We start from the raw sequence: 19,452 nt of genomic DNA, 5'->3' as shown, positions 1-19,452 counted from the left end.
TAGGATGTGGGGTGTGGGGTGCGGGCGGTTAGGGTGCAAGAAGGGAAGGTTAGTGTTAAGGGGAGAAGGGGAGAGGGTTAGTATACTTACCCGACCCCTGTCGTGATACCGAGCATCGGGAAGCCGCTGTCTGCATTTTGATAATAGGCATCCCGACTGCCTGTATTTCATACTTCCCTTGAATTATCCATTCTCAAAAGTAGATAAGAATCTATAAAGCAAAAGAACTATGAGGGATCCTAGCAGATCTGGCAAACAATATCCATGGTACGGTATAGTTTTGTTTTTTATAATACTCTATGGATGCAGGCATCATTTAAGTAATCACCATTAAAGCCACTTCATATTTGATAAAATTCTGAATATTTCCTAAATCAGGAAAAAAATATTCAATATTTTTGTAACTTTAAAAGATTCTATATAACTAGTTCATAATAATAGATTCAGTTTACAGTAATGTTATTGTCTAATCAGTTATGTGTTATGAAACCTTAACCTTTCTGACCCACCCAATGGGTTTTCAAATAAAAAAATATCATCATTAACATAAAATGAAAACATGCCTAGAAGTGATTATGTAACTAGACATCATTTCGTTCTCTATTACAGTCTTTAAATGGAAAAGCACAAGTGGTCAGCATTTACTATGTACGCATTCTGGGCTTGTGTTTTCCATGAACTGTGTAACCTGAAGTGAGGAGAAATATTGAATGACTGGTACAGTAGATGGGATAAATATAATTTCCCTGTAATGCAGCAGCACTGTAGAATCAGAAGTAATTGGCATAGCTGTAATGAGGTCTCAGAAGTCATCATCAGGGACTTTGAACTCTGACATTATATCATAATTGCATTTACTTTTTAACCTCTAAATCCAATGTACAGTTGTGGTCCATTGCAAAATCTGCTTTCTGGTTCATTTTCTTTTCATCATATTTACATCTAAAAATGCATTCCGCAAGTCCACTATAATGTTTTATGCGGACACCTTTAAAGAAAAAATACCTTTAAAGTGAATAGCAACTATTTGCATGCTTTTTACAGTGCTAAAGTTAAGCAACAGATCTGACCATGTAAGTAGACATTACTATTTCAGCATTGTAGGTAGCTTGCAATACAGTAGGTCAGGAGGCATCCTAAATAAATCTTCAGTATGTGAGGTAGAGGTGTATATCATTGTAATATTATACTCAAACACTTGAAGGCAAGTGTGATCTTTTGTTTTCTGACACAATGAAAAGAGCCAGAAGATTTCTTATGTGACCTTACAAGCGCTGGAGAGGGCATTCTCATATATAAATCATGACATTGCTGCTTGTGTTAATGATGGCGAAAATATCTATTGTAAATTATGGGACAACATTTTCTGCATGACCCCATACAGGTGTCGAACTAATTAGATTTTCTGCATTGTACAGTACAAAGTCATTTTGATTTGAAAATATTTGGTGCCTACTTTGCATACCTTTGTTTCAATAGCATCAATTTAAATCATCTGTTAACTATTTTATTTAGTATTTGCAAAATAGGTAGAAATTAAAACATTTTAAACAGCGCAAAAATAGATATATCTGAGTGTGAAAAAAGAAAAGAGTAATGCATCACCCACCTCACAATAAGGACTCTACAATTACATTTGTAACAGTTATAGGTTACTCAATTATTTTTTTCCTGGCAGGTCAATGAATCACCATTATTAAAGTTCTTAAGATATATTTTTGCATTTAATCCAATTGTAACATTTTCCATACAAATATTTATCATAATACAAAATGTCTATTTTTAGCGATAGTGGAACATAGACAACTGGCTTATAATTAGCTATTATTAGTGTTAGTGCCAAATAACATTTTAAAGTGTAATATTACTTACTGTTAAATAAAGGATCAATTATAAATGAAACTCTTTCTGGGTAGCTCTTATACAGTGAGGAACAATACTCTCTCAGTTTGCTGTAGGCACATTATCACATTATTGAAGGCAGAATGACTGAGATTGGTCGGGGAATAGAATCCAACAACAAGGGCCTCTGTAAATTCCTCATTAGGAGGACGCAACTGTGGAGAAGCAGCCACACCCTGTGTTCATTAGATGCTTCTTTTATCTATTCAACACTTAAAGCTACTTATATAAATCTTTTGGATTTAATTCCAGTCAGAGATCCAGGACCTGCCAGGGTGAGACCCAGTTCACATAAGCAGTAGTGTTAGAACAGAAACAAATTAATTTGCATCTACATCCAAACATTGGGTCATATGTGCTGTACTAATGCTGGGTACAAACTGACTGAGATATTTGCCGGTTAATTGATTGGTCAATAAATCTTGTGCCCATCGCCCAAGGTGTACCAGCGATATGTCTGTGAATAATGTTGTTCACACAGACATAATGCTTCGGCTGTGCTGCATAGCCATGCTGTGTGTATTGGCAGTCAGCTGACCACCTGTACACATGCAGCAGAGGCCGCAGGGCAACCCCCGGCCAATGGAACCCATTGTCAGATGACAGATGATGATTGTTCAGTGTCTATGAACAATGATCATCTGCACATATATATGTTAGGTGTGTACGTAGCTTGCCTTGGAGAGAGATAGTACTAACCAATCTGCTCCTAACTGTCATTTTTCAAACACAGGGGCAGATGTACCAAGCTCTGGAAAATTATAAATTGGAGAGTGATAAACTACCAATCAAGCAGCATGGCCCCTGCCATCACTCCATCGCTGCACGCATCGGCAAGTGTGTATGCATTTGCTGATACTGGCTCCACTGCCGGGTCCCATCCCTGCTGAGGTCGGGCTGGGTACACATGGTCCACTATATACCCAGCCTTAGTTCGTCTACCCCTGTAACAGATATTTTAGAAGAAAGAGGAAGAGGATCTCCTACTTCTTCAGCTAAACTTCACATAATACATTACAGAGGTATGAATGTTAGCCATGGACTTTAAACCATTGGGACAACAAACTGCTTTATCATGCTAATGTTTGATTTAAGGAGTACATTTGTACATCTATATATAAGATTTACTTTAGTGTTATCTATATATTAATAGCAAAAGGATGACTTTTATGAGTAACATATTTCTATGATGCCGTTGTCTAAGCAGGGCACATCATATACCAAATTAAAGGTGTTTGTCTGTAGACTTGCAGAAAAATGTTGTCATTTTAATTGGTTGCTTTGTTTCAGAGTTATGTGACAAAATGTCCACCTGCAATTTACAATGCATCACCATTGTGCTCTGGAAAATGTGACAGTTGATGAACTCTTCCTGTGCGCCTGCTGGATGACCTGGAACATATGGCCTGCTGGGTGGTCTGGAAACTGTGGCAGTTGTATGCAGCCAAATATATCAGAGCATCTTTCGGGGACCTCAATCACCGACTGCTGTGTTATTTCATTATTCACTTCACCTCACATCGTTTAGACCAAACATGCCTAGAGGTCGGCCTCGAGGACGTTGACATGGTGGAACCCTCACAGGTCACCCAGAGCGCGCAGTTCAAAGATCAACTGATATGCAACTTGCATTGGGCATGATATATTAGCCACAATACTACTCTTTGGGTTCTATGGACGTGCAATGTGTGAAATGTGGTGCCCTACACTTCTTGGTAGAAGAGATTAGTGGCCATTTTTCAGACTGCTGTCACAATATGGTTTTTTCACCATTTTCAGCAGAACTATTTATGACAAACACCCTCAAATTATGGACTCATTATCTCCATAATATCCACAGTAACAAATATCTATAATATCCTCCATAACTAATGGATTTACTATCAGAAACTACTAGTCATTTTTAATATTATTCTTTATTTACTGTATATGGCACCACAAGGGATATGCAACACCTTACAAAGTAAAAAGTGATTTACAGTACAGAACATTGCAGGACATGGACAATGTTTATAAACATTGCTGCATCATCAGTCATAATACCCAAATAGGCAGCAGGGGAGCAGAACCCAAACTATATGTGCCATTGTAGACAGTGGACAGTGGGGAGGAGATGATGATGTAAGTGACGGAAGGAAAAGGACCACAAGAGATTGAGTCTGTATTAGTCCATATCACAATTAGTGATATTATCACAAAGTGAATTATCCGGAATATTAACAAGCACAACAATTGTATTATCAGTTTGTAGATAGTTTGACACTCTGTCTTGTGGAATTAGCAAAGAGTCTTTGCAACAGATGGTAGTAGATGGTAAATTTAGATGTGTAGGTTTAAATATCCAGGGAGTCCAATAATGGGGCACCAGCTTTGCAATTTTCATCATGGAATATACCCAGAACTTCCTCAGAAGCATTTCAGTAAATCTCAACCTTCATTCCATTGAAATATCTCATCACACAAAATTAAATTGTGTTTTTTTGCAAGTGCTCCCAGTCCACAATTAGGTAGGAACAATCATAATTTTTCCACCAGTGAAGCTGCCATTTTGATGAATAGATAGTCATGTACTTATAACCTGGTTGGGTGTAAGAGTTTCTCATGTACGCTTGACATAAATCTTGCAAATATGCTACTGGTGCAGTGATGCCTCCAACTAAACATATGGTATAAATACACATGATTTTTATGTGTGTTTGATTTGAATGATTTTTTTACAGCCTATACTTCCAACTCAGCATGAGCCCTAAAATCTCCAATTCAGTTATCCATAACCCATAATTGCATAAAAATTACCCTTAAAAGAGAAGTCAATAAGATTTAGATAGTGGATTTGTGGACCTAAAAAAAATAATTAATAATTTTCTCAATCACCAATTTACTGTATTTATGAAGAGTCATCAATTAGTCAAAATTTAAATAGATGTGTGTCTTGGCTTGGCTATACAAGCTGGTGCTGTTGCATAAATCAAAAGGCCAACACAGGGCTCCCATAACTTTGCCCAATAGAGATGCGAGGCACATATCCTAACATATCCTAAGATGCCCATCAACCAACCATCCTCCCAATGCAGATATTGCTTTTAAATGAATATTTGCTTGTCTGTCCAAAAATGAATACTACAATTACATTAATATGGATTCTGGGGTGAGTGCCACCCTAGTACATATTCACATGCCGCTTTACTGTTTACTGAAATTGAGAACTGATTTTAATTTTATTTTCACCATAAGACAATAAGTGTTTTGATTATTTAACATGTCAATATACCTGAAACCTTATAATCACCATAAGACAATTATTGTTTGACTATTTAATATGTCACACTACCTGATGCTATATTAGGGGTGGCTAGAATATTTTTTCTGTATATACTCTAGTCCTGATACCCCATTATTTTAAAGGAGGAATAAATGAAAGGTTATATTTTAATATGACAATTATGCATTTTCATACTCTTTAAAAGTGTGCCCCAAAAAAAGAATCTTCTTTTTGTTTTTTTTAGCCTAGGCTAAATCACAATGTTTATGAATATTGTATCTGATTATAGAGAGCACCTCTTGCTATAGCGATAAAGACTAAATTTTACATATATCATGTTTATATGCTGGTTCAATAGTTATTCTAATTTCTGAAATAATTTTCCTGTGCGGGATATCATTTTTGGCTCTTGGACTATTCTAAATGAATGCAAATCACAGACAGTTCACCCCTCATACACTCAGCACAGCTTGGCCAACAGACGGCTGTCCTATGAAAGCTAAGTATTCTATTTACAACACATGCTGGTATATTAAACATGACCATCATTCTAGCATGATAGAGCATTGCTTACATCTTATTCTATATTGTAGAGTATGTTTATATGCTGGGTCAAATTCCTAGTCAAGGATGAAATCAGCACTTTAAGAAATAAATACACTTCTTTATCAAGAAAACACGTCTAAGACATTCATAGCATTTCTGTCCTTTGTCATCTTTGCTTTTAAATGACTGTGGGAAAAAATAGAAAAAGAGATCAGGGACAAATCAGAGTAATAATCACGTCATGGGACACGATGTGTACCATATGGGCAAGGACACACAATCTTTCCTTGAATAACACATATAAAAGTGTTTTTATTATTATTTCATATTAAAAGTTTCAAATGCCATCTCCAAGCTGTTGAAAGAGATTAAAATTTGACTTGATGCAGGATAATATTATCATATAATCAATCATCATGTTATCAATAACACACTATAGAATTATATAAATAAATGACGGTTTACATAATTCCATGTAATATATACAGTATGACTAGCTTAAAATTACCAGCAGACATTTTAAAGCAAAAATAAATGTTTAATGTACAAATACTTAGATTTTGTTTGGTATTTGCTGCCTGTAAGTGCATATGGCTCCAGGTGAGACGAGCAGTGAGGGATGCTGGGGCAGATGTTATAGTCTCTGATTCCTATGCTCTAGCTTACCAGTGCCAGATGTCCCCTCCTGGCCAAATGTCAGGTGGGATGTTTCTGGGACCACTCTCTACAGAATAGTCACTAATGCTCATACCAGGTTTCCTTCAGCCTGGTTAAGAGGTGTAATGCACTGTCGGACGTAGTGGAGCGATATTTTGCTACTCAGCATGCACCACGATTTTTTCCGTACAGAGTCGCTGTTTAGATTTTAGACGCTCGCAAGGAGGAGTGTATTGAGAAGTGTGGTGAAAATGTAATGGGCATTCCTGGGCAGTGACAGGGAGGTGTCTTAGCGCACGGAGATGGTCTGTCTTATAGGTGTGTTATGGAAGTGTCGCAGGCATGTCAGTGAAAGTGGTTGCGTACACAGATGCTCAACCTCTCACAAAGAAAGCCATACTTGGAAGGAGAAACTGCACCTGTCAGTGGGGGATTTTAGTAAAATCTGCCACTTCAGTGACTGCACTGGCTACACTGTGACTGGCAGTGGCTTCCCATTGGAAGTGCTATCTGCCAGTCATGCACAGGACAGGCAGCCCCAGGGGGAGGTCTTTTCTACCCTTGGGAGCTAGTCCAGGCTGAGATTATCAGAGAGCGACTTCCAGTGGAAGCCGCTGCTCTGCTTTCTGGACAGCCCTAGATGGCATCTAGGGGCTGCAACCAATGCAGTCCCTAGAAACCAGTGTTACACACATGCGTGTCGCCACCTTCAATGTTACTACATATTCGTCTGGCACACAATAATTGGAAATAAGGTAGCCCATATTTTGATGACCTTGAAAACTATTAGCAAGCAGCGTGGTATTTCTGTACATCAGTGTACTAAATAAGGATGGATTTAACCACATTTGCAAACCTCCACATCAAGAAACATTACCCTAGTCTCATCATTAATACAGGTAAATTTAATTGGACTCCCTGAGTCATTATGCTTGTTCATCAATTCAATAAACTGTTCTCTGGTCCCCGACCAAACCATGAAAATATCATGTATATATATCAGGTGTAAAATTGGATACACCCCAATAAACTAGACGATAAAAAAAATATACTTTGTTCGTCATGAAACATATACGCATTGGGGTACAATGGGGCCACATTGGACCCCATCATACAGCCACTGCATTGTAGATACATGTTGTCATTAGATACAAAATAATTATGTGTTAAAATTATTTCAAACAGTTTAGCCACAAATGCAACATCTGGTCCATTGTATAGGGGATTACCACTGATCAATTTACAAACAGCATCAATTCCTTCTGAATTGGGAATAATAGTGTAAAGGTTTGAAACATTTACACTACACAGAAAACAATTCTGAGGAATGTCACCAAGCTCCAACAGTTTGTTCAAAATGCTGTTGTGTTTAATAAATAATAATGATGACCCATCACACGTGGTTGTAATAATGTGTCAAGAAAAACAGAAGTTGGTTGGAACAACAACCCCCAGGCTGAAATAATCGGACATCCGTAGGGATTGTCCAAACATTTATGCACTTTTGGAAATGTATACAATACATGGATGATTGGATAACTAGGTACCAGCGCGTTACATATATCCTAGGAAATAGTACCTTCACAGATTGCACCTTCCAAACATCCCTGTATTTTCTCTTTATAGTTGGCAGTATGATCAGAATCCAAAGGCATGTACACTGACAGCTCACTCAGTTGTCTCATTACCTCACAATATATTTATCTAGGTCTTGTATCACCACTGACTCGACTCGCCTTTGTCAGCGTGTTGTATTATGATGTCAGTGTAAGATGTCAGTGACTTCAATGCCAAGAACTCTTCTCTATTCAAATGATTAGAGCTTCTTGGTGCATTCTTATGTAACACATTAACATCCTTATCTACCATGTTGACAAATGTTTTAATAGAATTGTTCACAGAAAAAAGAAAATTGACCCCCAGCACACTGCAGATAAATCAAAAATACTTGAAGCCTACTTGATAATAGAAATTCAGAGGTATTGGTTTACATACATTTGCAAATATATGAATAAGCACTGGGCCGACGTCAAGGCTCCTCTATACCAGCGTCCCTAACATTAAGGGGTTCTATTATGTAGCAATAATTATTTTGGGGTGAGCGTTTGGAAGTGGGGCCCCCAGGGTTGTTTTGACTGGTCCTTTCTCATGGCATCAACACTTAATTCACATAGAATATTTTTTCACTTCTCTATTTGTTTGTATATTATTTATGTAATTTTAATTCTTTTGCATTTCATTAACACTTATTGATTTATCTTTACACATCTATCCTTTACACTTCACTATCACTTTTATCCCCTTTTCATGTGATGCCCTGGGGATGGTCCTTGGCTGGAATTTTTTGGGGTGCCTTGCTTCTCAGATGTGAACCCCTTAATGTTAGGGACGCTGGTATAGAGGAGCCTTGATGTCGGCCCAGCGCTTATTCATATATTTGCAAATGTATGTAAACCAATACCTCTGAATTTCTATTATCATGTAGGATTCAAGTATTTTTGATTTATCTGCAGTGTGCTGGAGGGCAATTTTCTTTTTTCTGTGTTCAGTGTAAACCCCGCCCTTTACAAGCACCTGTAGTATATCATTAAGCTGATTGAGCAACTACCATATTTTTTGCTTGCAGTTTGGACACATGAAGGGAGTCAGCATTAGGAGGAGGTGCTGATCCTTATAGTGCCATGTGGAGGTTTTTTGGGGTACCTCCAAGGTAAGTTAGCTCGATGTTATCTATGTTAAATGTTATGTGTTCCAAAAAATATTAATACACCATAAAAAACATAGCAACCAATCAGATTCTACTTAACATTTATCTAGTAACTTCTAGAACATAATAGCTAGAATCTGAATGGTTGCTATGGGCAACATTGCTACTTCTAAAAACCTGAACTTTAGTAAATATACCACTTGGTTTGGTGACATTGCCTGTGTGTTGTGTTTACACAGATATGCTACTAATATACTTGCTCATTTACTGGAAAGTCAGAAAAGTAGTTTTGTTGAATATGCCAGGCACTGTACCAACATAGGAATCTAGAGTTGCCTATTTTAGTAAATATACCCCCTAGGGTTTACAATAAATTAACACAAAATTAGTTTTAAATCCCTCCTGTCTTAAAATATTTCTATTGTTGAATTTCTTTCTCTGACTGTATAACTGAGAAACAGAAAGCAGTTTTCTGTATCTGCAATCATCTAACAGACTGCATCACTCTCCAAGCTCTAGCCATAATATTAAGTAACATAATTTCTCTTTCTCTGGGGTTTTTCCATAGTCTTCTATTTTAAAAAAATCTCAGAGATTACCAAGGTCACTGATTCTGGTTCAATACAATTTTTCAGACATCATACACTTGATACCCCAAGTAACTCAGGAGATTTTGCATATTGCACCTCCATCCCGAATCCCAGACCACTTATAGAATACTTATGGTATTAGCAGACACTTCCCTTTTTGGTAGAGGAACATTTAAACAAGACAAGGCTATAGAGGGAGAGTGATCACAGAAAGATGTTCAACTTTATATACATTTTTTAGAGCTCAGAGCAGCAAAACTAGCTCTCCAATCTTTGGTGCTGAGTTCAAGTTGCAGAGACCTTATAATTACAGCAGTGTTGTGCATCAACAGTATGACTGCCACTAGTTTCATTACTCTGTGCAAGGAGGCTTTAGAGATTTGGCACTGGGCAATTCAGAGAAATATTATTCTGAAAGGAAATTACTTATCAGGAAAGATCAATGAGACAGCAGACTCCTTCTCAATGCCATTAACCCATGATTAACCTTAGAGAGAGTAATATTCAAGACAAACATTTTTTAGAAGGTAGTTCAAACATTCGGTACTGAAACAGTGGACCCATTTGTCACTCTGTCCAATGTGCAAACTCCCCTCTTTGTGCCCAAAAATATAGTCCAAGGACTAACAGAGGATGGATGCAATGTCCTTTTAATAGACAGGTCTATATCTGTCATATGGAGCAGGTTCCCAGAACTATCCTAGTTTACACAATGTGGCCATCCAAAGTCTTATTTGCACTAATCACTTACTTGACATCTGAAAATGTTCTCTAGAGCTTTCTATAGAACATCAGACGTTCGTGAGCTTCTTCCCAATGCATGTGGATAGCAACATTGCTAGGTTGCAAACAGACTTACCTTTAACCTTTTTCACTGCAACATTGATTAACACTTCTTTGAGCCACAAACTAGAGCCAGATATGGGCTTATGCTTAATGAGTTCAACAGGTGCCATTCCCAAATCCACTCAACACAGAGGGCCTGATTCAGACACGGTCGTAAGCGCTGAGCGCTCGCAACCGGGTCGATGGTGGTCCACAGCGCATGCGCACGACGGAGCCGGCTGCGTCGTGCGCATGTGCTAGACCCGGCTAGCAACAGGCAATCCGTCGCTCCGGGTCTCACACCAAAGGGGGCGAGCTGTCGATGTTGAGTGACAGCTTGCCCCCTTTGGTGGGCGGGCCGGGGGAGTGGCTGCCCAAACGGAGGCGTTCCCATGAGAATGCCTGCCGTTTGGGGGCGGCCCCACTGACATCACGAGTGATGTCAGTGGAGAGATTCCGGCTCTGTTAGAGCCAAAATCTCTCTGGGGCTTGCGGCCACGAGATCTACCACAAGGGTCTCGTCGCAAGCCCGATGGTCGCGATGGTCTTGACCATCGCGACCATCAACCTGGCCGCTCGCTATAGCTGTGGGTGGTCATAGCTATGCAAGCGGCCAGGAGGCCGCACAAAAAAAAAAAGCCCTGATTCAGAGTGAGTGCTCTTTCAGAGAGTCCAGCTCTGAATCAGGGCCAGAGTCCCTTACTCCTCAGCTTACTCTAGAATTTCTGGTACATAAACATGGTATGGCTTTGGCTACCATTAGATCTTAAAGGTCAACTCTAGCACTTATGTTTCTGGGCAAACTTGCCTACTTTCCAGAAATGGTCGGGAGGCTCCTGAAAGATGGGTGGCACTCCCAGCCACCCGGAAGAGTAGGTAAGTCTCTCAGAACTGCCTGCCACCAGTCTGCACCACCCTTGACGCGATTCGTGCTGAATCACATTATCTGAGCCCCGCCACCTGTTTTAAAGTGCCTGTAATGTCGGCTCTGTAGAGCGGGATGCAGAACCATGATGACGCGATTAAGCTGCCATGCCCCCACACTGCCTACCCATTGCTATGCCACACACCCCAGCTGGGAGGTGGATGCAGACCAGGCTGCTTCCTCCCAGAGGTGGTAGTCAGTAAGTAGGTAAGTCTGATTCTGGGCTTTACAGAAAACTATATTTAACTCAATTTTCTTACAGTTATCTTATTATATAGCCCTGTCTGCCCACTTGGGACCTAGACCCCATTTCATCATTTGTAGTTGCTCACCAGCTGTTGCTATGTGGGAAAGCTCCGGATGAGCAAACTATAGTTTGCAGGAATCTAACCTGCAAACTTAATTTGCTCTTGGGAAAATGATTACCATCTAGCACATCTACAATCCCTTACTAAAAATCTGTTCCCAATAGTATGTATCCCAAAAAAATAGGTTACTCTATGAAATAACATAGCTTACTATAACTTTTTTTTCTTATATTTATGCAGGCCATCCAAAGGACCACAGAAAGGCACAGAGACCTGATCTGAAAGACACAAAAATTTGAGGTGTTTCATTTTTCCCTTAAGATTCCATTTTACACTAACAGTTTACACTGAAGAGAGAAAAAAAGAGTGCACTGATGTATGTGGACTTTGTGCATGAGCCCATGCTACAGATCACGTACAGCTTTATTGCTAGTGTCGGCAGTGAAGTGAAAATAATTTAACTTTCCCTACCATTCAGAAGAGAATTTGCCGGATTGATGTCTAAACCCTCCAGCTGTTGCTAGGTAAAATTATTTTCCCTAGGACAAATAAAGTCCACTGATATGAGGACTTAACCACTGAACTAGCCTGTTGCATGAGATGCTACTGGGGTCTGTGCCCACAGGGTTGGGCGAGAGACCTTCTAGGCAAATTGTTTTTACTAAAATATAGTTAAATAAGTTTTCAAATAGATATTATGGGTCTGATTCTGATTCTGGCGCGAAGCAACTGTAATTGCAGGAAGTCACGGAAGCCACATTTACTACCTTATGCTGATGTTAGTATACATATGGCATAAAGTTGGAAGCTGAACCGCCCACTGTTTTTCCATCCACAGGGGCAACCATCATCATTACTATCTGCATTTACACATTCCCCACGCTGGGTGGTAGACCTCCATCAGAGACAGACTTCTTTTCACTGCATGTGATTCTCAGAATAGCATGGACTCTAGCTACACTCCAATGATACTAACACAAGACAGATCTCTTGCATGGAACAGCATCACTGCCACCCAGAAATGCCTATTTATCACAACGAGAGGACCAGCCAAAAGCCATCCATCTCAGAATTGCCTGGTAATATGCAAAGATGTGTAAATTAGCTTCCACATGTGTTCAGTTTGCTCAAACTTGCTATTTGTGGCTGTATACAGAGATGCATCCAACTCAGAATCATGCCTTATTAATCTAATTCAGACATTAAAAAATGCAATTAATAATAAAGTTTTGAAACAGTATAGTAAAAAGGAATATATTATTAAATGCTATTTCTTGATTTTTTTTCCTCTGATAACAAAATAGAATATTATGTATTTTAGTGTTGCAACTTATCTATATGCAACCTTAGTGAAATCACTGAAAGTCAAAAACATTGTCAGATACACAATGAAGGAACCCTTGATAAATTTGAATTATAAATAATTTTGCATTAAGACCCTGGTACGGTAACATCATCGTCATCATAGAAATTGGAAAAAGAATGAAGCTCTTGCATAAAAGCAATCAAAAGTTGAACCTTGACTGCAAAGTCTGTTTATGTAATAAATGAAGGTCACTAAGTGTTCTCAAGAAAAAAAAATTGAAAGGAGTTCTACAGTATGAATGCTATTTTTTTATTGGAAAATCCTTGAAACTACTGGAGGCAGTTGCTACAGAACAAAAAAACAACAGTGTTAAAAACAAAAGCAATAGCCATTTCAGATAAAAGTAAATTCTCATTTGTTAATTACAACACAAACAATAATGTTAATGTCGCAATAACCTTCTCTAAAACTGAAATAGTTATTTTAACTAGTTCACAGTGGTAAAATACTTTTCTAGTATACAGTATATAGATTTTAACCAGGTTTTCTTTGCAGCTATAGGATGGAAGATTTAACTATATTTCTAAAGACTTAAGAAGCCAAAATACATAGGTATTGTAGATTAGCTACAGTATGTTATTGGTTCCAATGCAGTATAGTGCTAATAGGTTCTAATACAATATAGTGCTAATAGGTTCTAATGCAGTATAACTCTAATAGGTTCTAATGCAGTATAACTCCAATACAGTAAAATACTTATTTAAAAAAAAAAACAGCATAAACACTCAGTTAAAATTCCAACATTTAATGTACTTTATTTTTTGCATGAATATTCTGAGTACCCAAGTAAATTCCAAAATTTATGCTATTTTTATGTCTTTTCTTTGTGAATTATATGAAATTCAGGCTGCAGTTTTCATGTGTTACATTACAAGTTGTAATTGTTTGTAACAGTTACAAATTGGAAAAAGTAGGCATGCATTAATTTATTATAGTCTTTTTTCCTTACCTGGTAAACAACTTCTTATGCAGTTTTGAATACAAGTCTTATGGCATTGTCCAACTGTATGGTAATGTGGACAAGCACGCATTATTATGCTCTACAGCAGGGGTGGGGAACCTTATTTCTGCTGAGGGCCATTTTGATATATATAACATTATTCGTGGGCCCGATGCAGACCACGCCCCTCCGTGTGATGTCACACGTGGGTGGAGTCACAATCGCCAGTGATTACAGCAATGCCTGGAGCATCGTGAGAATGCTTCGGGGAGCTGTAAGGGCAGTGGTGTGATCGTCTGAAGCATCCTAAGGACACTCCAGGTGGCACTGCTGTATAGATTGTGGCTGCAGGGTGCCATTCAAGGCACTCTGCTAGCCAGATGAGGCTAGTAGAAAAAAGCTCAGAGGGCTAGACCAAATGATTCCGAGGGCCTTTTACGGCCCCCAGGCTTGAGGTTCCCCATCCATGCTCTACAGTATGGTGACTTGCAGCTCAATTGCCACTCTTGATCAAGGTTAACCCTGGCCTGCCATCACTTAGATGCCCATTATAGGCCCTGTTTCCTTACCTGGGTGTTGTTATCATCAATTTTGGATGTCTTCTTACTGACACTTTATGCTTGTTTATAGACCTTGATTTTGCTTATCGGTTTTATTGTACCAAACTGTTTGTATTTATATCAGTCTGTCTGACTTCAGGCCTGGGATCACTTAGATACCCATTAAGGACCTGATTCTGAGTCGGCACAGACATGGCCGTCATTGCCTCTTTTGCAGCAGTTGCATGTGCAAATTTATGCTAATACCACAACAAAGCCCTACCCTGGTGTACATCTGTGCATCTAAATGTGCATGGACTGAGATGCCTACTGGTAGTGTACATAGATGCTGAAATACTGCTTGGTGGACCTATAGATGCACCATCAGTCACACCATCAAAACTTGTACCAGCCCTATGGTAGGTGCAGTTTCTTCATCTGAGTGTGGGCAGTTGAGTGTCTCTTTATGCAATCACTTTCAGAGATACACCAGCGACATGCCTGACACTCTCCCATAAGATGCAATGTCTCGGTGGTGTGTCTGTTCTGCCTGTTATCTCCTAACCACCACCCAGGAAAGCCCCATACATTTTTGCTACCATGCATCTAGATTGCAAAATCAGGATACGTACCTGGTGCGACTTTAACACTAAAATTCTAACATTCAATGTACTTTATTTCTTACACTAAAATTCTCAATACTCAAGTACATTTAAAGTTTTATGCCATTTTTATCTTTTCTGTAATTCAGGCTGCAGTTCTCATGTGTTATGGGTTGTGATTGTAACAGTTATAAATTGGCTCCATACATTTTTGCCTCTATCACCCATATTCAATATGTTTCACACACGCGATACTTTTTCGCCTCCTGGACTTTCCGCCTACTTCACCTGTTTTGGAGGTGGAAAAGTAGCGTGCACGTCCCCGCGTATCCGCGTATTCAATTTGAAAGTACACAAAAACGGGACCTGGCAAAACTGAAACAAGCGGGAAGTCATGTCAGATTTGGGGAAATCAGCCTGACACCCCCCAAAAGATGCTCTGACATGGGGGTTCCCTACAGTACCCCCCGATTTGGCTTGCTGAAGGTATTTGGTGTTTTTAAACGGGCTCAATAGCTGTTAAATTGCATTTTTGCATAAGTGGCGAAGAATAGTATTCTGGTGTTTTTTTGCAGTAAATAACTTATCCCGGCAAATTTGGGGTACTTGAAAATGGGGGACAGCATATTTAAAAGCTGCTAAAGTTAAGTTTAAAAAATCATGAAAAATCTACCTGCCGCAAGCACCTGCAATGAAAAAAACACCTGGGACATACTTGGGGACCCCCCTGGAGTCTAGTACGCTAGTTTTTAACTTTTTCCCCCAACTTAATTTTTTCACCCCCAAAATGAAAGTGATTTTTTTTGGGGGTGTTCTTAAGTGTTTTTTTTAAAAAATTTTGATGCAGTTTACCCTTGGGGGACTGTCTGAAGGCTGCACGGGGGTTCCCGCAACGTTGCACCCCAAAACCCCAAATCTGCACTTTTTTCCGCCTGCTATTCCTAGGCGAAACTGTTTTGCCTATTACATTGCATTGACTTTCTGTCTAGGCGGAAAGTCTTTCAAATTGAATACGGCGATACTTTTCTGCCTGGTGAAATGACGGCTTTTCGCTCCAAATTGAATACGGGCCTATGTGTCTAATGTTGTGATATGTCAATGTTTGAACAAACTGGGCAGATGAAAAACATTGCTCGACTGAGTCTGACATCACTGCTGCATCTGATCAGGCCCTAAATGGATTTCCTGCTGCCCCTACAGACTATCCACTAACAGTTATTTTCAACCTAAATACTTTCTGAAGTAACTTTGTAAGGTAATAGCGCAACAATGTGCAAGCTCTTTTAGAGCCTCTCCTTTCCAAGTCACCTTCCTTGGTAGGCCCAGACCAGGGCACTTATATTAAAACAGCTCCAAGTACTAATAACAAAAACTGGTCCAGCTGACTCTCAGGTTGCTGAATGTACAGAGAGATAAATTGGGATTTTTTTACAGACTCCAGGAAAAATCACCTCTATATTAAGTATTATACAAAATGATTTTAAAACCTAGTGGATAACTAGCAAAACATTTACATTTTATTACAGGAATTAGAAAGGATGTTTTTCCAGCTATTGAACTGGTTGTCAGTTATTGAAGTTCACTGAAGAGCTCATTTGCCAATTTAAAAGTTCTTTAGAAGAGCAATGCTGAGATCTCGATAATACAATGAGAAATTATGTAGCTTACATAACAATAAGACCTAGATTACATTTTGATAGTCTTAAAATAAGTTAAATATTGTCACATATGTATGCATGCAAGTACTTCCTCAGATTTCCTAGTGCATCAATGTGTAAAACCAATAGGCCGTCTAAAGGAATTACTGTGCAAATGAGAGAAAAAGGCACACTGATGATTGTTTTGCAAGCAGTAAGAAAAAAAATATTTGTCTGATTCTACTATTATATTATTAAAACAATGTGAGTGCTGTAAATTAAAAAATGATTCAGATCTACAGTTTGCAATCCCATTTGAAAAGATTTTTCAAGCATAACAGAGCAAATTACAAATGGAAAAACGTTTTTCATTTTGATTGCCATACAATATTCTGTTAAATTTAAAAGCAATTTCACCAAATATTATATTTTTCATCATGAGATTATTTTCTTTTTTTGCCATATTTTTAGGTTTCTTTGTGTATTAAATTCTTTTGGCATATATATATTCTTCATAGAATCACATCCCTTGAAGTTAAAGGGCCAACCATCTAAATGAAAGGTCTTCCAATGTATATCTAAAATGTACAGTATGACAGATATTATATTTGACATTTTCTGAAACCTTGTTATTAAGTGCAAACTATTGATCTTTGTCAGTTTCTATTTTAGGCTACATATAGTTTATTTTATAGAAATAGGAATGGAGAAGATTTTTTTGCAAAGAGTATTTTTTCCATTTAATAAATAACAAGCTATTTATGAGCCTAAACTCTACTACATAGGTACAGTACATATTTGAAGACTTGTGCACATCATTTTAATTCTACTATATTCATGAAACAGCTTGCAGACGTATTTTAAATTATATCAATCAACTTGTAGCCTATTTTAGAATTGGTAATAAATATGTTATCTCTGTTGTTTAGCTTTTGATTGAGTTTGACTACACACAGTTCAATATGTGTTCAAGTTAGTAATAAAAGCTAACTAATTACATTGTGTAGGCTATTTATGAGGCTCTGAAAGCCCTATCTATGAAGAATTATTTTTTTTTTATTCTATTCAATTCTTATCTATTCATCATTCTATTTATCTATGTTGTTTTGCTGGTGGTAGCCATTGCTGTGAGCTTTCCAGAGACATTGAATATTTAATCAAGCACCGCTGCTTACTTCCAATCACTAATAACCTTTTCTACTAACCTCAAAATCCTGGATTATTGCACGTGAGTGCGAATGATCCATGGATTTTTGTCAGTGGAAATGAGTTATCCCAGGTCCAGTATCCCGGGAATCCAAACCTGGCAGCTAGCAGAGTTTTACAAGGCAAGGACCTGGGTAGGGCTCAGTAGAAACGGGTATACCAGCAATTGGCGCCTGAAGAGTTCTACTGCATATGGGTGCTGTGTGAATGGCGCTAACCCGGAAATAACCTGGGTCAGTACCACAGTGTGAAAGTGACTGTCCCGGGTCTGACCCAGTTTGGCACCATGTTCCAAATCCTGAGTCAGATCCGAGACTTTAATGTAAAAGTGGTATAACACTCCAAGCATGATAGTTTGTCCTGTCATGTGACTTACTTATAAAATGTGATTTGATGAATGCAAACCATTAAGTGAAGGAAAAATGCACCCTAATATGTATATATTTTCTGTATGGTGTTCCTAAATCTGATGATCATCTATTATGTTAACTTATTACCAGTGACCGTATTTATTTATATGTTTCCTTACAGGATGGCGATAAAATGGGTAATTTTAAATAGAAGTGAAAGTCTAAGATCCAGCTTCCAATTCCACTGCAAATGTGAATAATTCCCAAGACTAACTGGCAACATTGTAAGAGTCTTCTTACTAATGCTAACCAGCATTAATGGGATGTTGCACCAGCAAATTTTCTTGGTACATTAACCTAAAAAGACTTTCTATTACTGTGATAAGCACCAATTAAAAAAATATTTCTTATCAGCCAATAATGCTAAATAGGTTCCTGTGAGTGGGCAGCATAAAAACATGACTGATGTAGTTTGTGTTCAATCCTTGTCAATGCTGACCAGTGGTAATGGCCTGCAGGATACTAACTAGTTTTTGTGCAATTAATGTGTGTGCTTTCTGAGTGGAACCTCAAGTGAGTTCATAAGGTGCCCTAGTAGGTAACACTAAGCATTGACCCTATGTTGACATACTGTATCTACTGTAGAGTTTGATGCAAAATTTTAGAGAGGGCCTTGGGAGGCAGTACATTGAGGGGCAGATGCTGGTGTCGTTGCTCCCATTGTGTGAACGTAACAAAATGCATAATTTTTTTTATACATCAGTACTATCATTGTGAACTTCCACTAGCCCTATCTATGCAAAATATATGTCTGAAAACAGGCACAGTTACACGTACAGTAGTAGTGGAGATGTGCCTGAGATGTGCTTACGCTTGGCTTCAAAAGATCTATAGTGCAGAACCATGCAAGATACAGTCTGTAAAGGACTCACATTCAACTCTGCATGTAACAACCTGCCTAAGAAAGAAATCATCATTAAAGATGCCCCTTTGGGATAGTAACTTTAGAGACCCTGTATTGTAATATGTTTTGCTGAACTGAGGGTATACTGGTATTTTAATACTTGTTTATTATATGTGCAAATGTATG

The sequence above is a fragment of the Taudactylus pleione genome, unplaced genomic scaffold (genome assembly GCF_031769625.1).
Source record: "Taudactylus pleione unplaced genomic scaffold, aTauple2 ptg000095l, whole genome shotgun sequence".
Taxonomy (NCBI): Eukaryota; Metazoa; Chordata; class Amphibia; order Anura; family Myobatrachidae; genus Taudactylus; species Taudactylus pleione.
Note: the sequence above shows the minus strand (reverse complement) of the source record.